Here is a 25,247-nt window from a genome sequence, read left to right as displayed (position 1 = left end):
AACACTTCCGAAAAACCAATACAACGCCCACCCGGAACAATACATAAAGCTAAACGAACCGTTCACTGGGTACTTATACGTACGAAAATCCCTATTTATTTACCAGTTTTTAAAAGGAAAGAAATGTGAAAAAAAATATTTCTACATCCCATGGTCTTTCCCAACCATGTAAATTTTTCTCCCACAGGTCTAACACTTCTGAAAAACGAATACAACACCCACCCGGAACAATATATAAAGCTAAACGAACCCTTTACTGGGTACTTATCCGTACGAAAATCCTTATTATTTACTAGATTTTAAAGGGAAAGAAATGTGAAAAAAATATTTCTACCTCCCATGGGCATAACCGGCCACCTCAGTTTTTCTCCCACTGGTAGAACACTTCCGAAAAACCAATACAACGCCCACCCTGAACAATGTATAAAGCTAAACGAACCGTTCACTGGGTATTTCACGGTACCAAAATCCCTATTTATTTACCAGTTTTTAAAAGTAAAGAAATGTGAAAAAAATATTTCTACACCCCATGGCCTTTCCCAACCATTTAAATTTTTCTCCCACAGGTCTAACGCTTCCGAAAAACCAATACAACGCCCACCCGGAACAATACATAAAGCTAAACGAGCCGTTTACTGGGTACTTATACGTACGAAAATCCCTATTTATTTACCAGTTTTTAAAAGGAAAGAAATGTGAAAAAAATATTTCTACATCCCATGGCCATAACCAGACACCTCAGTTTTAATCCCACTGGTTTAACACTTCCAAAAAACCAATACAACGCCCACCCGGAACAATATATAAAGTTAAACGAACCGTTCATTGGGTACTTAACCATACCAAAATCCCTATTTATTTACCAGTATTTAAAAGGAAAGAAATGTGAAAAAAATATTTCTACATCCCATGGCCTTTCCCAACCATGTACATTTTTCTCCTACAGGTCAAATACTTCCAAAAAACCAATACAACGCCCACACGGAACAATATATAAAGCTAAACGAACCGTTCACTGGGTACTTAACCGTACGAAAATCCCTATTAATTTTCCTGGTTTTACAAGGAAATAAAAGGTGAAAAAAAATTTCTACATCCCATGGCCTTTCCCAACCATGCAAATTTTTCTCCCACATGTCAAACACTTCAGAAAAACCAATAGAACGCCCATCTGGAACAATATGTAAAGTTAAACGAACAGTTCACTGGGTATTTAACCGTACCAAAATCCCTATTGATTTACCAGTTTTTAAAAGGAAAGAAATGTGAAAAAAATATTTCTACATCCCATGGACTTTCCCAACCATTTAAGTTTTTCTCCCACAGGTCTAACACTTCTGAAAAACCAATACAACGCCCACCCGGAACAATACATAAAGCTAAACGAACCGTTCACTGGGTACTTATCCGTACGAAAATCCCAATTTATTTACCTGTTTTTACAAGGAAATAAAATGTGAAAAAAATAATTCTACATCCCATGGCCTATCTCAAGCATTTAAATTTTTCTCCCACATGTCTAACACTTCCGAAAAACCAATACTATGTCCACCCGGAACAATATATAAAGCTAAACAAACCGTTCACTGGGTACTTAACCGTACCAAAATCCCTATTATTTACCAAATTTAAAGGGAATGAAATGTGAAAAAAGTATTTCTACATCCCATAGCCTTTCCCAGACAATGCAGTTTTTATCCCACAGGTCTAACACTTCCGAAAAACCAATAGAACGCCCACCCGGAACAATATATAAAGCTAAATAAACCGTTCCTGGGTACTTAACCGTACCAAAATCCCTATTATTTACCAGTTTTTAAAGGGAAAGAAATGTGAAAAAAATATTTCTACATCCCATGGCCTTTCCCAGCCATTTAAATTTTTCTCCCACAGGTCTAACACTTCCGAAAAACCAATACAACGCCCACCCGGAACAATACATAAAGCTAAACGAACCGTTCACTGGGTACTTATACGTACGAAAATCCCTATTTATTTACCAGTTTTTAAAAGGAAAGAAATGTGAAAAAAAATATTTCTACATCCCATGGTCTTTCCCAACCATGTAAATTTTTCTCCCACAGGTCTAACACTTCTGAAAAACGAATACAACACCCACCCGGAACAATATATAAAGCTAAACGAACCCTTTACTGGGTACTTATCCGTACGAAAATCCTTATTATTTACTAGATTTTAAAGGGAAAGAAATGTGAAAAAAATATTTCTACCTCCCATGGGCATAACCGGCCACCTCAGTTTTTCTCCCACTGGTAGAACACTTCCGAAAAACCAATACAACGCCCACCCTGAACAATGTATAAAGCTAAACGAACCGTTCACTGGGTATTTCACGGTACCAAAATCCCTATTTATTTACCAGTTTTTAAAAGTAAAGAAATGTGAAAAAAATATTTCTACACCCCATGGCCTTTCCCAACCATTTAAATTTTTCTCCCACAGGTCTAACGCTTCCGAAAAACCAATACAACGCCCACCCGGAACAATACATAAAGCTAAACGAGCCGTTTACTGGGTACTTATACGTACGAAAATCCCTATTTATTTACCAGTTTTTAAAAGGAAAGAAATGTGAAAAAAATATTTCTACATCCCATGGCCATAACCAGACACCTCAGTTTTAATCCCACTGGTTTAACACTTCCGAAAAACCAATACAACGCCCACCCGGAACAATATATAAAGTTAAACGAACCGTTCATTGGGTACTTAACCATACCAAAATCCCTATTTATTTACCAGTATTTAAAAGGAAAGAAATGTGAAAAAAATATTTCTACATCCCATGGCCTTTCCCAACCATGTACATTTTTCTCCTACAGGTCAAATACTTCCAAAAAACCAATACAACGCCCACACGGAACAATATATAAAGCTAAACGAACCGTTCACTGGGTACTTAACCGTACGAAAATCCCTATTAATTTTCCTGGTTTTACAAGGAAATAAAAGGTGAAAAAAAATTTCTACATCCCATGGCCTTTCCCAACCATGCAAATTTTTCTCCCACATGTCAAACACTTCAGAAAAACCAATAGAACGCCCATCTGGAACAATATGTAAAGTTAAACGAACAGTTCACTGGGTATTTAACCGTACCAAAATCCCTATTGATTTACCAGTTTTTAAAAGGAAAGAAATGTGAAAAAAATATTTCTACATCCCATGGACTTTCCCAACCATTTAAGTTTTTCTCCCACAGGTCTAACACTTCTGAAAAACCAATACAACGCCCACCCGGAACAATATATAAAGCTAAACGAACCGTTCACTGGGTACTTATCCGTACGAATATCCTTATTATTTACCAGATTTTAAAGGGAAAGAAATGTGAAAAAAATACTTCTACATCCCATGGCCTTTCCTAGCCACTTCAGTTTTTCTCCCACAGGTTTAACACTTCCGAAAAACCAATACAACGCCCACCCGGAACAATATATAAAGCTAAACGAACCGTTCACTGGATACTTAAACGTACGAAAATCCCTATTAATTTTCCTCGTTTTACAAGGAAATAAAATGTGAAAAAAAATATTTCTACATCCAATGGCATTTCCCAACCATTTCAATTTTTCTCCCACTGGTTTAACACTTCCGAAAAACCAATACAACACCCACCCGGAACAATGTATAAAGCTAAACGAACCGTTCACTGGGTACTTAACCGTACGAAAATCCCGATATATTTAGCTGTTTTTACAAGGAAATAAAATGTGAAAAAAATAATTCTACATCCCATGGCCTATATCAACCATTTAAATTTTTCTCCCATAGGTCTAACACTTCCGAAAAACCAATTGAACGCCCACCCAGAACAATATATAAATCTAAACGAACTGTTCACTGGGTACTTAACCATACGAAAATCCTTATTATTTACCAGATTTTAAAGGGAAAGAAATGTGAAAAAAATATTTCTACCTCCCATGGGAATAACCGGCCACCTCAGGTTTTCTCCCACTGGTTTAACACTTCCGAAAAACCCATACAACGCCCACCCAAAACAATATATAAAGCTAAACGAACCGTTCACTGGGTACTTAACCGTACCTAAATCCCTATTAATTTTCCTGGTTTTACAAGGAAATAAAATGTGAAAAAAATATTTCTACATCCCATGGCCTTTCCCAACCATGTAAATTTTTCTCCCACAGGTCTAACACTTCTGAAAAACGAATACAACACCCACCCGGAACAATATATAAAGCTAAACGAACCCTTTATTTCGTACTTATCCGTACGAATATCCTTATTATTTACCAGATTTTAAAGGGAAAGAAATGTGAAAAAAATATTTCTACCTCCCATGGGCATAACCGGCCACCTCAGTTTTAATCCCACTGGTTTAACACTTCCGAAAAACCAATACAACGCCCACCCGAAAAAATATATAAAGTTAAACGAACCGTTCATTGGGTACTTAACCGTACCAAAATCCTGATTTATTTACCTGTTTTTACAGAGAAATAAAATGTGAAAAAAATAATTCTACATCCCATGGCCTATCTCAATCATTTAAAGTTTTCTCCCACAGGTCTAACACTTCCGAAAAACCAATCGAACGCCCACCCAGAACAATATATAAAGCTAAACAAACCGTTCACTGGGTACTTAACCGTACCAAAATCCCTATTTTTTTACCAGTTTTTAAAAGGAAAGAAATGTGAAAAAAATATTTCTACATCCCATGGCCTTTCCCAACGATGTAAATTTTTCTCCCACAGATCAAACACTTCCGAAAAACCTATATAATGCCCACACGGAACAATATATAAAGCTAAACGAACCGTTCACTGGGTACTTATCCGTACGAAAATCCCTATTTATTTACCTGTTTTTACAAGGAAATAAAATGTGAAAAAAATATTTCTACATCCCATGGCCTTTCCTAGCCACTTCAGTTTTTCTCCCACAGGTTTAACTCTCCCGAAAAACCAATACAACGCCTACCCGGAACAATACATAAAGCTAAACGAACCGTTCACTGGGTACTTATACGTACGAAAATCCCGATTTATTTACCTGTTTTTACAAGGAAATAAAATGTGAAAAAAATAATTCTACATCCCATGGCCTATCTCAACCATTAAAATTTTTCTCCCACAGGTCTAACACTTATGAAAAACCAATAGAACGCCCACCCAGAACTATATATAAAGCTAAACGAACCGTTCACTGGGTACATAACCGTACCAAAATCCCTATTAATTTTCCTGGTTTTACAAGGAAATAAAATGTGAAAAAAAATATTTCTACATCCAATGGCATTTCCCAACGATTTAAATTTTTCTCCCACAGGTCTAACACTTCCGAAAAACCAATACAACGCCCACCCCGAACAATGTATAAAGCTAAACAAACCGTTCACTGGGTATTTAACTGTACCAAAATCCCTAATTATTTACCAGTTTTTAAAAGTAAAGAAATGTGAAAAAAATATTTCTACATCCCATGGCCTTTCCCAACCATTTAAATTTTTCTCCCACAGGTCTAACGCTTCTGAAAAACTAATACAACGCCCACCCGGAACAATACATAAAGCTAAACAAACCGTTCACTGGGTACTTATACATACGAAAATCCCTATTTATTAACCAGTTTTTAAAAGGAAAGAAATGTGAAAAAAAATATTTCTACATCCCATGGCCATAACCAGCCACCTCAGTTTTAATCCCCCTGGTTTAACACTTCCGAAAAACCAATACAACGCCCACCCGGAACAATATATAAAGTTAAACGAACCATTCATTGGGTACTTAACCATACCAAAATCCCTATATATTTACCAGTTTTTAAAAGGAAAGAAATGTGAAAAAAATATTTCTACATCCCATGGCCACAACCAGCCACCTCAGTTTTAATCCCACTGGTTTAACACTTCTGAAAAACCAATACAACGCCCACCTGGAACAATATATAAAGCTAAACGAACCATTCACTGGGTATTTAACCGTACCAAAATCCCTATTGATTTACCAGTTTTTAAAAGGAAAGAAATGTGAAAAAAATATTTCTACATCCCATGGCCTTTCCCAACCATTTAAATTTTTCTCCCACAGGTCTAAGTCTCCCGAAAAACCAATACAACGCCCACCCGGAACAATATATAAAGCTAAACGAACCGTTCACAGTGTACTTATCCGTACGAAAATCCCGATTTATTTACCTGTTTTTACAGGGAAATAAAATGTGAAAAAAATAATTCTTCATCCCATGGCCTATCTCAACCATTTAAATTTTTCTCCCACAGGTCAAACACTTCAGAAAAACCAATAGAACGCCCACCCAGAACAATATATAAAGCTAAACAAACCGTTCACTTGGTACTTAACCGTACCAAAATCCCTATATATTTACCAGTTTTTAAAAGGAAAGAAATGTGAAAAAATATATTTCTACATCCCATGGCCTTTCCCAACCTTTTAAATTTTTCTCCCACAGGTCTAACACTTCCGAAAAACCAATACAACGCCCACCCGGAACAATATATAAAGCTAAACGAACGGTTCACCTTGTACTTATCCGTACGAATATCCTTATTATTTACCAGATTTTAAAGGGAAAGAAATGTGAAAAAAATATTTCTACATCCCATGGCCATAACCAGCCACTTCAGTTTTTCTCCCACAGGTTTAACACTTCCGAAAAACCAATACAACTCCCACCTGGAACAATATATAAAGCTAAACGAACCGTTCACTGGGTACTTATATGTACGAAAATCCCTATTTATTGACCAGTTTTTAAAAGGAAAGAAATGTGAAAAAAATATTTCTACATCCCATGGCCATAACCAGCCACCTCAGTTTTAATCCCACTGGTTTAACACTTCCGAAAAACCAATACAACGCCCACCCGGAACAATATATAAAGCTAAATGAACCGTTCAGTGGGTACTTAAACGTACGAAAATCCCTATTAATTTTCCTGGTTTTACAAGGAAATAAAATGTGAAAAAAATATTTCTACATCCAATGTCATTTCCCAACCATTTAAATTTTTCTCCCACAGGTTTAACACTTCTGAAAAACCAATACAATGCCCACCCGGCACAATTTATAAAGCTAAACGAACCGTTCACTGGGTACTTATCCGTACCAAAATCCCTATATATTTCCCAGTTTTTAAAAGGAAAGAAATGTGAAAAAAATATTTCTGCATCCCATGGCCACAACCCACCACCTCAGTTTTAATCCCACTGGTTTAACACTTCTGAAAAACCAATACAACGCCCACCAGGAACAATATATAAAGCTAAACGAACCATTCACTGGGTATTTAACCGTACCAAAATCCCTATTGATTTACCAGTTTTTAAAAGGAAAGAAATGTGAAAATAATATTTCTACATCCCATGGCCTATCTCAACCATTAAAATTTTTCTCCCACAGGTCTAACACTTATGAAAAACCAATAGAACGCCCACCCAGAACTATATATAAAGCTAAACGAACCGTTCACTGGGTACATAACCGTACCAAAATCCCTATTAATTTTCCTGGTTTTACAAGGAAATAAAATGTGAAAAAAAATATTTCTACATCCAATGGCATTTCCCAACGATTTAAATTTTTCTCCCACAGGTCTAACACTTCCAAAAAACCAATACAACGCCCACCCCGAACAATGTATAAAGCTAAACAAACCGTTCACTGGGTATTTAACTGTACCAAAATCCCTAATTATTTACCAGTTTTTAAAAGTAAAGAAATGTGAAAAAAATATTTCTACATCCCATGGCCTTTCCCAACCATTTAAATTTTTCTCCCACAGGTCTAACGCTTCTGAAAAACTAATACAACGCCCACCCGGAACAATACATAAAGCTAAACAAACCGTTCACTGGGTACTTATACATACGAAAATCCCTATTTATTAACCAGTTTTTAAAAGGAAAGAAATGTGAAAAAAAATATTTCTACATCCCATGGCCATAACCAGCCACCTCAGTTTTAATCCCCCTGGTTTAACACTTCCGAAAAACCAATACAACGCCCACCCGGAACAATATATAAAGTTAAACGAACCATTCATTGGGTACTTAACCATACCAAAATCCCTATATATTTACCAGTTTTTAAAAGGAAAGAAATGTGAAAAAAATATTTCTACATCCCATGGCCACAACCAGCCACCTCAGTTTTAATCCCACTGGTTTAACACTTCTGAAAAACCAATACAACGCCCACCTGGAACAATATATAAAGCTAAACGAACCATTCACTGGGTATTTAACCGTACCAAAATCCCTATTGATTTACCAGTTTTTAAAAGGAAAGAAATGTGAAAAAAATATTTCTACATCCCATGGCCTTTCCCAACCATTTAAATTTTTCTCCCACAGGTCTAAGTCTCCCGAAAAACCAATACAACGCCCACCCGGAACAATATATAAAGCTAAACGAACCGTTCACAGTGTACTTATCCGTACGAAAATCCCGATTTATTTACCTGTTTTTACAGGGAAATAAAATGTGAAAAAAATAATTCTTCATCCCATGGCCTATCTCAACCATTTAAATTTTTCTCCCACAGGTCAAACACTTCAGAAAAACCAATAGAACGCCCACCCAGAACAATATATAAAGCTAAACAAACCGTTCACTTGGTACTTAACCGTACCAAAATCCCTATATATTTACCAGTTTTTAAAAGGAAAGAAATGTGAAAAAATATATTTCTACATCCCATGGCCTTTCCCAACCTTTTAAATTTTTCTCCCACAGGTCTAACACTTCCGAAAAACCAATACAACGCCCACCCGGAACAATATATAAAGCTAAACGAACGGTTCACCTTGTACTTATCCGTACGAATATCCTTATTATTTACCAGATTTTAAAGGGAAAGAAATGTGAAAAAAATATTTCTACATCCCATGGCCATAACCAGCCACTTCAGTTTTTCTCCCACAGGTTTAACACTTCCGAAAAACCAATACAACTCCCACCTGGAACAATATATAAAGCTAAACGAACCGTTCACTGGGTACTTATATGTACGAAAATCCCTATTTATTTACCAGTTTTTAAAAGGAAAGAAATGTGAAAAAAATATTTCTACATCCCATGGCCATAACCAGCCACCTCAGTTTTAATCCCACTGGTTTAACACTTCCGAAAAACCAATACAACGCCCACCCGGAACAATATATAAAGCTAAATGAACCGTTCAGTGGGTACTTAAACGTACGAAAATCCCTATTAATTTTCCTGGTTTTACAAGGAAATAAAATGTGAAAAAAATATTTCTACATCCAATGTCATTTCCCAACCATTTAAATTTTTCTCCCACAGGTTTAACACTTCTGAAAAACCAATACAATGCCCACCCGGCACAATTTATAAAGCTAAACGAACCGTTCACTGGGTACTTATCCGTACCAAAATCCCTATATATTTCCCAGTTTTTAAAAGGAAAGAAATGTGAAAAAAATATTTCTGCATCCCATGGCCACAACCCACCACCTCAGTTTTAATCCCACTGGTTTAACACTTCTGAAAAACCAATACAACGCCCACCAGGAACAATATATAAAGCTAAACGAACCATTCACTGGGTATTTAACCGTACCAAAATCCCTATTGATTTACCAGTTTTTAAAAGGAAAGAAATGTGAAAATAATATTTCTACATCCCATGGCCTTTCCCAACCATTTAAATTTTTCTCCCACAGGTCTAAGTCTCCCGAAAAACCAATACAACGCCCACCCGGAACAATATATAAAGCTAAACGAACCGTTCACAGTTTACTTATCCGTACGAAAATCCCGATTTATTTACCTGTTTTTAAAAGGAAAGAAATGTGAAAAAAAATATTACTACATCCCATGGTCTTTCCCAACCATGTAAATTTTTCTCCCACAGGTCTAACACTTCTGAAAAACGAATACAACACCCACCCGGAACAATATATAAAGCTAAACGAACCCTTTACTGGGTACTTATCCGTACGAAAATCCTTATTATTTACTAGATTTTAAAGGGAAAGAAATGTGAAAAAAATATTTCTACCTCCCATGGGCATAACCGGCCACCTCAGTTTTTCTCCCACTGGTAGAACACTTCCGAAAAACCAATACAACGCCCACCCGGAACAATATATAAAGCTAAACGAACCGTTCACTGGGTACTTAACCGTACGAAAATCCCGATATATTTACCTGTTTTTATAAGGAAATAAAATGTGAAAAAAATATTTCTACATCCCATGGCCTTTCCTAGCCACTTCAGTTTTTCTCCCACTGGTTTAACACTTCCGAAAAACCAATACAACGCCCACTCAGGACAATATATAAAGCTAAACGAACCGTTCACTGGGTACTTAACCGTACGAAAATCCCTATTAATTTTCCTGGTTTTACAAGGAAATAAAATGTGAAAAAAAAATATTTCTACATCCAATGGCATTTCCCAACCATTTAAATTTTTCTCCCACAGGTCTAACACTTCCGAAAAACCAATAGAACGCCCACCCCGAACAATGTATAAAGCTAAACAAACCGTTCACTGGGTATCTAACCGTACAAAAATCACTAATTATTTACCAGTTTTTAAAAGTAAAGAAATGTGAAAAAAATATTTCTACATCCCATGGCCTTTCCCAAACATATCAATTTTTCTCCCACTGGTTTAACACTTCCGAAAAACCAATACAACACCCACCCGGAACAATGTATAAAGCTAAACGAACCGTTCACTGGGTACTTAACCGTACGAAAATCCCGATATATTTAGCTGTTTTTACAAGGAAATAAAATGTGAAAAAAATAATTCTACATCCCATGGCCTATATCAACCATTTAAATTTTTCTCCCATAGGTCTAACACTTCCGAAAAACCAATTGAACGCCCACCCAGAACAATATATAAATCTAAACGAACTGTTCACTGGGTACTTAACCATACGAAAATCCTTATTATTTACCAGATTTTAAAGGGAAAGAAATGTGAAAAAAATATTTCTACCTCCCATGGGCATAACCGGCCACCTCAGGTTTTCTCCCACTGGTTTAACACTTCCGAAAAACCCATACAACGCCCACCCAAAACAATATATAAAGCTAAACGAACCGTTCACTGGGTACTTAACCGTACCTAAATCCCTATTAATTTTCCTGGTTTTACAAGGAAATAAAATGTGAAAAAAATATTTCTACATCCCATGGCCTTTCCCAACCATGTAAATTTTTCTCCCACAGGTCTAACACTTCTGAAAAACGAATACAACACCCACCCGGAACAATATATAAAGCTAAACGAACCCTTTATTTCGTACTTATCCGTACGAATATCCTTATTATTTACCAGATTTTAAAGGGAAAGAAATGTGAAAAAAATATTTCTACCTCCCATGGGCATAACCGGCCACCTCAGTTTTAATCCCACTGGTTTAACACTTCCGAAAAACCAATACAACGCCCACCCGAAAAAATATATAAAGTTAAACGAACCGTTCATTGGGTACTTAACCGTACCAAAATCCCTATTTATTTACCAGTATTTAAAAGGAAAGAAATGTGAAAAAAATATTTCTACATCCCATGGCCTTTCCCAACCATGTAAATTTTTCTCCTACATGTCAAATACTTCCAAAAAACCAATACAACGCCCACCCGGAACAATATATAAAGATAAACGAACCGTTCACTGGGTACTTATCCGTACGAAAATCCTGATTTATTTACCTGTTTTTACAGAGAAATAAAATGTGAAAAAAATAATTCTACATCCCATGGCCTATCTCAATCATTTAAAGTTTTCTCCCACAGGTCTAACACTTCCGAAAAACCAATCGAACGCCCACCCAGAACAATATATAAAGCTAAACAAACCGTTCACTGGGTACTTAACCGTACCAAAATCCCTATTTTTTTACCAGTTTTTAAAAGGAAAGAAATGTGAAAAAAATATTTCTACATCCCATGGCCTTTCCCAACGATGTAAATTTTTCTCCCACAGATCAAACACTTCCGAAAAACCTATATAATGCCCACACGGAACAATATATAAAGCTAAACGAACCGTTCACTGGGTACTTATCCGTACGAAAATCCCTATTTATTTACCTGTTTTTACAAGGAAATAAAATGTGAAAAAAATATTTCTACATCCCATGGCCTTTCCTAGCCACTTCAGTTTTTCTCCCACAGGTTTAACACTTCCGAAAAACCAATACAATGTCCACCCGGAACAATATATAAAGCTAAAGAAACCGTTCACTGGGTACTTAACCGTACCAAAATCCCTATTGTTTACCAAATTTAAAGGGAATAAAATGTGAAAAAAGTATTTCTACATCCCATAGCCTTTCCCAGACAATGCAGTTTTTATCCCACAGGTCTAACTCTCCCGAAAAACCAATACAACGCCTACCCGGAACAATACATAAAGCTAAACAAACCGTTCACTGGGTACTTATACGTACGAAAATCCCGATTTATTTACCTGTTTTTACAAGGAAATAAAATGTGAAAAAAATAATTCTACATCCCATGGCCTATCTCAACCATTTAAATTTTTCTCCCACAGGTCTAACACTTATGAAAAACCAATAGAACGCCCACCCAGAACTATATATAAAGCTAAACGAACCGTTCACTGGGTACTTAACCGTACCAAAATCCCTATTAATTTTCCTGGTTTTACAAGGAAATAAAATGTGAAAAAAAATATTTCTACATCCAATGGCATTTCCCAACGATTTAAATTTTTCTCCCACAGGTCTAACACTTCCGAAAAACCAATACAACGCCCACCCCGAACAATGTATAAAGCTAAACAAACCGTTCACTGGGTATTTAACTGTACCAAAATCCCTAATTATTTACCAGTTTTTAAAAGTAAAGAAATGTGAAAAAAATATTTCTACATCCCATGGCCTTTCCCAACCATTTAAATTTTTCTCCCACAGGTCTAACGCTTCTGAAAAACTAATACAACGCCCACCCGGAACAATACATAAAGCTAAACAAACCGTTCACTGGGTACTTATACATACGAAAATCCCTATTTATTAACCAGTTTTTAAAAGGAAAGAAATGTGAAAAAAAATATTTCTACATCCCATGGCCATAACCAGCCACCTCAGTTTTAATCCCCCTGGTTTAACACTTCCGAAAAACCAATACAACGCCCACCCGGAACAATATATAAAGTTAAACGAACCATTCATTGGGTACTTAACCATACCAAAATCCCTATATATTTACCAGTTTTTAAAAGGAAAGAAATGTGAAAAAAATATTTCTACATCCCATGGCCACAACCAGCCACCTCAGTTTTAATCCCACTGGTTTAACACTTCTGAAAAACCAATACAACGCCCACCTGGAACAATATATAAAGCTAAACGAACCATTCACTGGGTATTTAACCGTACCAAAATCCCTATTGATTTACCAGTTTTTAAAAGGAAAGAAATGTGAAAAAAATATTTCTACATCCCATGGCCTTTCCCAACCATTTAAATTTTTCTCCCACAGGTCTAAGTCTCCCGAAAAACCAATACAACGCCCACCCGGAACAATATATAAAGCTAAACGAACCGTTCACAGTGTACTTATCCGTACGAAAATCCCGATTTATTTACCTGTTTTTACAGGGAAATAAAATGTGAAAAAAATAATTCTTCATCCCATGGCCTATCTCAACCATTTAAATTTTTCTCCCACAGGTCAAACACTTCAGAAAAACCAATAGAACGCCCACCCAGAACAATATATAAAGCTAAACAAACCGTTCACTTGGTACTTAACCGTACCAAAATCCCTATATATTTACCAGTTTTTAAAAGGAAAGAAATGTGAAAAAATATATTTCTACATCCCATGGCCTTTCCCAACCTTTTAAATTTTTCTCCCACAGGTCTAACACTTCCGAAAAACCAATACAACGCCCACCCGGAACAATATATAAAGCTAAACGAACGGTTCACCTTGTACTTATCCGTACGAATATCCTTATTATTTACCAGATTTTAAAGGGAAAGAAATGTGAAAAAAATATTTCTACATCCCATGGCCATAACCAGCCACTTCAGTTTTTCTCCCACAGGTTTAACACTTCCGAAAAACCAATACAACTCCCACCTGGAACAATATATAAAGCTAAACGAACCGTTCACTGGGTACTTATATGTACGAAAATCCCTATTTATTTACCAGTTTTTAAAAGGAAAGAAATGTGAAAAAAATATTTCTACATCCCATGGCCATAACCAGCCACCTCAGTTTTAATCCCACTGGTTTAACACTTCCGAAAAACCAATACAACGCCCACCCGGAACAATATATAAAGCTAAATGAACCGTTCAGTGGGTACTTAAACGTACGAAAATCCCTATTAATTTTCCTGGTTTTACAAGGAAATAAAATGTGAAAAAAATATTTCTACATCCAATGTCATTTCCCAACCATTTAAATTTTTCTCCCACAGGTTTAACACTTCTGAAAAACCAATACAATGCCCACCCGGCACAATTTATAAAGCTAAACGAACCGTTCACTGGGTACTTATCCGTACCAAAATCCCTATATATTTCCCAGTTTTTAAAAGGAAAGAAATGTGAAAAAAATATTTCTGCATCCCATGGCCACAACCCACCACCTCAGTTTTAATCCCACTGGTTTAACACTTCTGAAAAACCAATACAACGCCCACCAGGAACAATATATAAAGCTAAACGAACCATTCACTGGGTATTTAACCGTACCAAAATCCCTATTGATTTACCAGTTTTTAAAAGGAAAGAAATGTGAAAATAATATTTCTACATCCCATGGCCTTTCCCAACCATTTAAATTTTTCTCCCACAGGTCTAAGTCTCCCGAAAAACCAATACAACGCCCACCCGGAACAATATATAAAGCTAAACGAACCGTTCACAGTTTACTTATCCGTACGAAAATCCCGATTTATTTACCTGTTTTTACAGGGAAATAAAATGTGAAAAAAATAATTCTTCATCCCATGGCCTATCTCAACCATTTAAATTTTTCTCCCACAGGTCAAACACTTCAGAAAAACCAATAGAACGCCCACCCAGAACAATATATAAAGCTAAACAAACCGTTCACTTGGTACTTAACCGTACCAAAATCCCTATATATTTACCATTTTTTAAAAGGAAAGAAATGTGAAAAATATATTTCTACATCCCATGGCCTTTCCCAACCTTTTAGATTTTTCTCCCACAGGTCTAACACTTCCGAAAAACCAATACAACGCCCACCCGGAACAATATATAAAGCTAAACGAACCGTTCACCTTGTACTTATCCGTACGAATATCCTTATTATTTACCAGATTTTAAAGGGAAAGAAATGTGAAAAAAATATTTCTACATCCCATGGCCATAACCAGCCACTTCAGTTTTTCTCCCACAGGTTTAACACTTCCGAAAAACCAATACAACGCCCATCCGGAACAATATATAAACCTAAACGAACCGTTCACGGGGTACTTATCCGTACGAAAATCCCGATATATTTACCTGTTTTTACAATGAAATAAAATGTGAAAAAAATATTTCTACATCCCTTGGCCATTCCCAACCTTTTAAATTTTTCTCCCACAGGTCTAACGCTTCCGAAAAACCAATACAACGCCCACCTGGAACAATATATAAAGCTAAACGAACCGTTCACTGGGTACTTATACGTACGAAAATCCCTATTTATTTACCAGTTTTCAAAAGGAAAGAAATGTGAAAAAAATATTTCTACATACCATGGCCATAACCAGCCACCTCAGTTTTAATCCCACTGGTTTAACACTTCCGAAAAACCAATACAACGCCCACCCGGAACAATATATAAAGCTAAACGAACCGTTCACTGGGTACTTAACCGTACGAAAATCCTGATATATTTACCTGTTTTTACAATGAAATAAAATGTGAAAAAAATATTTCTACATCCCATGGCCATAACCAGCCACCTCAGTTTTAATCCCACTGGTTTAAGACTTCCGAAAAACCAATACAACGCCCACCCGGAACAATATATAAAGTTAAACGAACCGTTCATTGGGTACTTAACCATACCAAAATCCCTATTTATTTACCAGTATTTAAAAGGAAAGAAATGTGAAAAAAATATTTCTACATCCCATGGCCTTTCCCAACCATGTACATTTTTCTCCTACAGGTCAAATACTTCCAAAAAACCAATACAATGCCCACCCGGAACAATATATAAAGCTAAACGAACCGTTCACTGGGTACTTAACCGTACGTAAATCCCGATTAATTTTCCTGGTTTTACAAGGAAATTAAATGTGAAAAAAAATATTTCTACATCCAATGGCATTTCCCAACCATTTAAATTTTTCTCCCACAGGTCTAAAACTTCCGAAAAACCAATAGAACGCCCACCCAGAACAATATATAAACCTAAACGAACCGTTCACTGGGTAGTTAACCGTACCAAAATCCCTATTTATTTACCAGTTTTTAAAAGGAAAGAAATGTGAAAAAAATATTTCTACATCCCATGGCCTTTCCCAACCATGTAAATTTTTCTCCCACAGGTCAAACACTTCAGAAAAACCAATAGAATGCCCATCTGGAACAATATGTAAAGTTAAACGAACAGTTCACTGGGTATTTAACCGTACCAAAATCCCTATTGATTTACCAGTTTTTAAAAGGAAAGAAATGTGTAAAAAATATTTCTAAATCCCATGGGCTTTCCCAGCCATGTAAATTTTTCTCCCACAGGTCTAACACTTCCGAAAAACCAATACAACGCCCACACGGAACAATATATAAAGCTAAACGAACCGTTCACTGGGTACTTATACGTACGAAAATCCCTATTTATTTACCAGTTTTCAAAAGGAAAGAAATGTGAAAAAAATATTTCTACATACCATGGCCATAACCAGCCACCTCAGTTTTAATCCCACTGGTTTAACACTTCCGAAAAACCAATACAACGCCCACCCCGAACAATATATAAAGCTAAACGAACCGTTCACTGGGTACTTAACCGTATGAAAATCCCTATTAATTTTCCTGGTTCTACAAGTAAATAAAATGTGAAAAAAAATATTTCTACATCCAATGTCATTTCCCAACCATTTAAATTTTTCTCCCACAGGTTTAACACTTCCGAAAAACCAATACAACGCCCACCCGGAACAATTTCTAAAGCTAAACGAACCGTTCACGGGGTACTTATCCGTACGAAAATCCCGATATATTTACCTGTTTTTACAATGAAATAAAATGTGAAAAAAATATTTCTACATCCCATGGCCTTTCCTAGCCACTTCAGTTTTTCTCCCACAGGTTTAACACTTCCGAAAAACCAATACAACGCCCACCCCGAACAATATATAAAGCTAAACGAACCGTTCACTGGGTACTTAACCGTACGAAAATCCCTATTAATTTTCCTGGTTTTACAAGGAAATAAAATGTGAAAAAAATATTTCTACATCCAATGGCATTTCCTAGCCACTTCAGTTTTTCTCCCAAAGGTCTAACACTTCCGAAAAACCAATACAACGCCCACCCGGAACATTATATAAAGCTAAACGAACCGTTCACTGGGTACTTATCCGTACGAAAATCCCGATTAATTTACCTATTTTTACAGGGAAATAAAATGTGAAAAAAATAATTCTTCATCCCATGGCCTATCTCAACCATTTATATTTTTCTCCCACAGGTCTAACACTTCCGAAAAACCAATAGAACGCCCACCCGGAACAATATATAAAGCTAAACGAACCGTTCACTGGGTACTTATCCGTACGAAAATCCCGATTTATTTACCTGTTTTTACAAGGAAATAAAATGTGAAAAAAATAATTCTACATCCCATGGCCTATCTCAACCATTTAAATTTTTCTCCCACAGGTCAAACACTTCAGAAAAACCAATAGAACGTCCACCTGGAACAATATATAAAGCTAAACGAACTGTTCACTGGGTATTTAACCGTACCAAAATCCCTATTGATTTACCAGTTTTTAAAAGGTAAGAAATGTGAAAAAAATATTTCTACATCCCATGGAATTTCCCAACCATTTAAATTTTTCTCCCACAGGTCTAACACTTCCGAAAAACCAATACAACGCCCACCCGGAACAATATACAAAGCTAAACGAACCGTTCACTGGGTACTTATCCGTATGAATATCCTTATTATTTACCAGATTTTAAAGGGAAAGAAATGTGAAAAAAATATTTCTACATCCCATGGCCATAACCAGCCACTTCAGTTTTTCTCCCACAGGTTTAACACTTCTGAAAAACCAATACAACGCCCACCCGGAACAATTTCTAAAGCTAAACGAACCGTTCACGGGGTACTTATCCGTACGAAAATCCCGATATATTTACCTGTTTTTATAAGGAAATAAAATGTGAAAAAAATATTTCTACACCCAATGGCATTTCCCAACCATTTAAATTTTTCTCCCACAGGTCTAACACTTCCGAAAAACCAATAGAACGCCCAACGCGAACAATGTATAAAGCTAAACAAACCGTTCACTGGGTATCTAACCGTACCAAAATCCCTAATTATTTACCAGTTTTTAAAAGTAAAGAAATGTGAAAAAAATATTTCTACATCCCATGGCCTTTCCCAAACATTTAAATTTTTCTCCCAAAGGTCTAACGCTTCCAAAAAACCAATACAACGCGAACCCGGAACAATACATAAAGCTAAACGAACCGTTCACTGGGTACTTATCCGTACGAAAATCCCAATTTATTTACCTGTTTTTACAAGGAAATAAAATGTGAAAAAAATAATTCTACATCCCATGGCCTATCTCAAGCATTTAAATTTTTCTCCCACATGTCTAACACTTCCGAAAAACCAATACTATGTCCACCCGGAACAATATATAAAGCTAAACAAACCGTTCACTGGGTACTTAACCGTACCAAAATCCCTATTATTTACCAAATTTAAAGGGAATGAAATGTGAAAAAAGTATTTCTACATCCCATAGCCTTTCCCAGACAATGCAGTTTTTATCCCACAGGTCTAACACTTCCGAAAAACCAATAGAACGCCCACCCGGAACAATATATAAAGCTAAATAAACCGTTCCTGGGTACTTAACCGTACCAAAATCCCTATTATTTACCAGTTTTTAAAGGGAAAGAAATGTGAAAAAAATATTTCTACATCCCATGGCCTTTCCCAGCCATTTAAATTTTTCTCCCACAGGTCTAACACTTCCGAAAAACCAATACAACGCCCACCCGGAACAATACATAAAGCTAAACGAACCGTTCACTGGGTACTTATACGTACGAAAATCCCTATTTATTTACCAGTTTTTAAAAGGAAAGAAATGTGAAAAAAAATATTTCTACATCCCATGGTCTTTCCCAACCATGTAAATTTTTCTCCCACAGGTCTAACACTTCTGAAAAACGAATACAACACCCACCCGGAACAATATATAAAGCTAAACGAACCCTTTACTGGGTACTTATCCGTACGAAAATCCTTATTATTTACTAGATTTTAAAGGGAAAGAAATGTGAAAAAAATATTTCTACCTCCCATGGGCATAACCGGCCACCTCAGTTTTTCTCCCACTGGTAGAACACTTCCGAAAAACCAATACAACGCCCACCCTGAAAAATGTATAAAGCTAAACGAACCGTTCACTGGGTATTTCACGGTACCAAAATCCCTATTTATTTACCAGTTTTTAAAAGTAAAGAAATGTGAAAAAAATATTTCTACACCCCATGGCCTTTCCCAACCATTTAAATTTTTCTCCCACAGGTCTAACGCTTCCGAAAAACCAATACAACGCCCACCCGGAACAATACATAAAGCTAAACGAGCCGTTTACTGGGTACTTATACGTACGAAAATCCCTATTTATTTACCAGTTTTTAAAAGGAAAGAAATGTGAAAAAAATATTTCTACATCCCATGGCCATAACCAGACACCTCAGTTTTAATCCCACTGGTTTAACACTTCCGAAAAACCAATACAACGCCCACCCGGAACAATATATAAAGTTAAACGAACCGTTCATTGGGTACTTAACCATACCAAAATCCCTATTTATTTACCAGTATTTAAAAGGAAAGAAATGTGAAAAAAATATTTCTACATCCCATGGCCTTTCCCAACCATGTACATTTTTCTCCTACAGGTCAAATACTTCCAAAAAACCAATACAACGCCCACCCGGAACAATATATAAAGCTAAACGAACCGTTCACTGGGTACTTAACCGTACGAAAATCCCTATTAATTTTCCTGGTTTTACAAGGAAATAAAAGGTGAAAAAAAATTTCTACATCCCATGGCCTTTCCCAACCATGCAAATTTTTCTCCCACATGTCAAACACTTCAGAAAAACCAATAGAACGCCCATCTGGAACAATATGTAAAGTTAAACGAACAGTTCACTGGGTATTTAACCGTACCAAAATCCCTATTGATTTACCAGTTTTTAAAAGGAAAGAAATGTGAAAAAAATATTTCTACATCCCATGGACTTTCCCAACCATTTAAGTTTTTCTCCCACAGGTCTAACACTTCTGAAAAACCAATACAACGCCCACCCGGAACAATATATAAAGCTAAACGAACCGTTCACTGGGTACTTATCCGTACGAATATCCTTATTATTTACCAGATTTTAAAGGGAAAGAAATGTGAAAAAAATACTTCTACATCCCATGGCCTTTCCTAGCCACTTCAGTTTTTCTCCCACAGGTTTAACACTTCCGAAAAACCAATACAACGCCCACCCGGAACAATATATAAAGCTAAACGAACCGTTCACTGGATACTTAAACGTACGAAAATCCCTATTAATTTTCCTCGTTTTACAAGGAAATAAAATGTGAAAAAAAATATTTCTACATCCAATGGCATTTCCCAACCATTTCAATTTTTCTCCCACTGGTTTAACACTTCCGAAAAACCAATACAACACCCACCCGGAACAATGTATAAAGCTAAACGAACCGTTCACTGGGTACTTAACCGTACGAAAATCCCGATATATTTAGCTGTTTTTACAAGGAAATAAAATGTGAAAAAAATAATTCTACATCCCATGGCCTATATCAACCATTTAAATTTTTCTCCCATAGGTCTAACACTTCCGAAAAACCAATTGAACGCCCACCCAGAACAATATATAAATCTAAACGAACTGTTCACTGGGTACTTAACCATACGAAAATCCTTATTATTTACCAGATTTTAAAGGGAAAGAAATGTGAAAAAAATATTTCTACCTCCCATGGGCATAACCGGCCACCTCAGGTTTTCTCCCACTGGTTTAACACTTCCGAAAAACCCATACAACGCCCACCCAAAACAATATATAAAGCTAAACGAACCGTTCACTGGGTACTTAACCGTACCTAAATCCCTATTAATTTTCCTGGTTTTACAAGGAAATAAAATGTGAAAAAAATATTTCTACATCCCATGGCCTTTCCCAACCATGTAAATTTTTCTCCCACAGGTCTAACACTTCTGAAAAACGAATACAACACCCACCCGGAACAATATATAAAGCTAAACGAACCCTTTATTTCGTACTTATCCGTACGAATATCCTTATTATTTACCAGATTTTAAAGGGAAAGAAATGTGAAAAAAATATTTCTACCTCCCATGGGCATAACCGGCCACCTCAGTTTTAATCCCACTGGTTTAACACTTCCGAAAAACCAATACAACGCCCACCCGAAAAAATATATAAAGTTAAACGAACCGTTCATTGGGTACTTAACCGTACCAAAATCCCTATTTATTTACCAGTATTTAAAAGGAAAGAAATGTGAAAAAAATATTTCTACATCCCATGGCCTTTCCCAACCATGTAAATTTTTCTCCTACATGTCAAATACTTCCAAAAAACCAATACAACGCCCACCCGGAACAATATATAAAGATAAACGAACCGTTCACTGGGTACTTATCCGTACGAAAATCCTGATTTATTTACCTGTTTTTACAGAGAAATAAAATGTGAAAAAAATAATTCTACATCCCATGGCCTATCTCAATCATTTAAAGTTTTCTCCCACAGGTCTAACACTTCCGAAAAACCAATCGAACGCCGACCCAGAACAATATATAAAGCTAAACAAACCGTTCACTGGGTACTTAACCGTACCAAAATCCCTATTTTTTTACCAGTTTTTAAAAGGAAAGAAATGTGAAAAAAATATTTCTACATCCCATGGCCTTTCCCAACGATGTAAATTTTTCTCCCACAGATCAAACACTTCCGAAAAACCTATATAATGCCCACACGGAACAATATATAAAGCTAAACGAACCGTTCACTGGGTACTTATCCGTACGAAAATCCCTATTTATTTACCTGTTTTTACAAGGAAATAAAATGTGAAAAAAATATTTCTACATCCCATGGCCTTTCCTAGCCACTTCAGTTTTTCTCCCACAGGTTTAACACTTCCGAAAAACCAATACAACACCCACCCGGAACAATATATAAAGGTAAACGAACCGTTCACTGGGTACTTAACTGTACGAAAATCCCGATATATTTACTTGTTTTTACAAGGAAATAAAATGTGAAAAAAATATTTCTACATCCAATGGCCTTTCCCAACCATTGAAATTTTTCTCCCACAGGTCTAACTCTCCCGAAAAACCAATACAACGCCTACCCGGAACAATACATAAAGCTAAACAAACCGTTCACTGGGTACTTATACGTACGAAAATCCCGATTTATTTACCTGTTTTTACAAGGAAATAAAATGTGAAAAAAATAATTCTACATCCCATGGCCTATCTCAACCATTTAAATTTTTCTCCCACAGGTCTAACACTTATGAAAAACCAATAGAACGCCCACCCAGAACTATATATAAAGCTAAACGAACCGTTCACTGGGTACTTAACCGTACCAAAATCCCTATTAATTTTCCTGGTTTTACAAGGAAATAAAATGTGAAAAAAAATATTTCTACATCCAATGGCATTTCCCAACGATTTAAATTTTTCTCCCACAGGTCTAACACTTCCGAAAAACCAATACAACGCCCACCCCGAACAATGTATAAAGCTAAACAAACCGTTCACTGGGTATTTAACTGTACCAAAATCCCTAATTATTTACCAGTTTTTAAAAGTAAAGAAATGTGAAAAAAATATTTCTACATCCCATGGCCTTTCCCAACCATTTAAATTTTTCTCCCACAGGTCTAACGCTTCTGAAAAACTAATACAACGCCCACCCGGAACAATACATAAAGCTAAACAAACCGTTCACTGGGTACTTATACATACGAAAATCCCTATTTATTAACCAGTTTTTAAAAGGAAAGAAATGTGAAAAAAAATATTTCTACATCCCATGGCCATAACCAGCCACCTCAGTTTTAATCCCCCTGGTTTAACACTTCCGAAAAACCAATACAACGCCCACCCGGAACAATATATAAAGTTAAACGAACCATTCATTGGGTACTTAACCATACCAAAATCCCTATATATTTACCAGTTTTTAAAAGGAAAGAAATGTGAAAAAAATATTTCTACATCCCATGGCCACAACCAGCCACCTCAGTTTTAATCCCACTGGTTTAACACTTCTGAAAAACCAATACAACGCCCACCTGGAACAATATATAAAGCTAAACGAACCATTCACTGGGTATTTAACCGTACCAAAATCCCTATTGATTTACCAGTTTTTAAAAGGAAAGAAATGTGAAAAAAATATTTCTACATCCCATGGCCTTTCCCAACCATTTAAATTTTTCTCCCACAGGTCTAAGTCTCCCGAAAAACCAATACAACGCCCACCCGGAACAATATATAAAGCTAAACGAACCGTTCACAGTGTACTTATCCGTACGAAAATCCCGATTTATTTACCTGTTTTTACAGGGAAATAAAATGTGAAAAAAATAATTCTTCATCCCATGGCCTATCTCAACCATTTAAATTTTTCTCCCACAGGTCAAACACTTCAGAAAAACCAATAGAACGCCCACCCAGAACAATATATAAAGCTAAACAAACCGTTCACTTGGTACTTAACCGTACCAAAATCCCTATATATTTACCAGTTTTTAAAAGGAAAGAAATGTGAAAAAATATATTTCTACATCCCATGGCCTTTCCCAACCTTTTAAATTTTTCTCCCACAGGTCTAACACTTCCGAAAAACCAATACAACGCCCACCCGGAACAATATATAAAGCTAAACGAACGGTTCACCTTGTACTTATCCGTACGAATATCCTTATTATTTACCAGATTTTAAAGGGAAAGAAATGTGAAAAAAATATTTCTACATCCCATGGCCATAACCAGCCACTTCAGTTTTTCTCCCACAGGTTTAACACTTCCGAAAAACCAATACAACTCCCACCTGGAACAATATATAAAGCTAAACGAACCGTTCACTGGGTACTTATATGTACGAAAATCCCTATTTATGTACCAGTTTTTAAAAGGAAAGAAATGTGAAAAAAATATTTCTACATCCCATGGCCATAACCAGCCACCTCAGTTTTAATCCCACTGGTTTAACACTTCCGAAAAACCAATACAACGCCCACCCGGAACAATATATAAAGCTAAATGAACCGTTCAGTGGGTACTTAAACGTACGAAAATCCCTATTAATTTTCCTGGTTTTACAAGGAAATAAAATGTGAAAAAAATATTTCTACATCCAATGTCATTTCCCAACCATTTAAATTTTTCTCCCACAGGTTTAACACTTCTGAAAAACCAATACAATGCCCACCCGGCACAATTTATAAAGCTAAACGAACCGTTCACTGGGTACTTATCCGTACCAAAATCCCTATATATTTCCCAGTTTTTAAAAGGAAAGAAATGTGAAAAAAATATTTCTGCATCCCATGGCCACAACCCACCACCTCAGTTTTAATCCCACTGGTTTAACACTTCTGAAAAACCAATACAACGCCCACCAGGAACAATATATAAAGCTAAACGAACCATTCACTGGGTATTTAACCGTACCAAAATCCCTATTGATTTACCAGTTTTTAAAAGGAAAGAAATGTGAAAATAATATTTCTACATCCCATGGCCTTTCCCAACCATTTAAATTTTATTCCCACAGGTCTAAGTCTCCCGAAAAACCAATACAACGCCCACCCGGAACAATATATAAAGCTAAACGAACCGTTCACAGTTTACTTATCCGTACGAAAATCCCGATTTATTTACCTGTTTTTACAGGGAAATAAAATGTG

This window comes from Paroedura picta, chromosome 1 (assembly GCF_049243985.1).
Source record: "Paroedura picta isolate Pp20150507F chromosome 1, Ppicta_v3.0, whole genome shotgun sequence".
NCBI classification, from domain to species: domain Eukaryota; kingdom Metazoa; phylum Chordata; class Lepidosauria; order Squamata; family Gekkonidae; genus Paroedura; species Paroedura picta.
Note: the sequence above shows the minus strand (reverse complement) of the source record.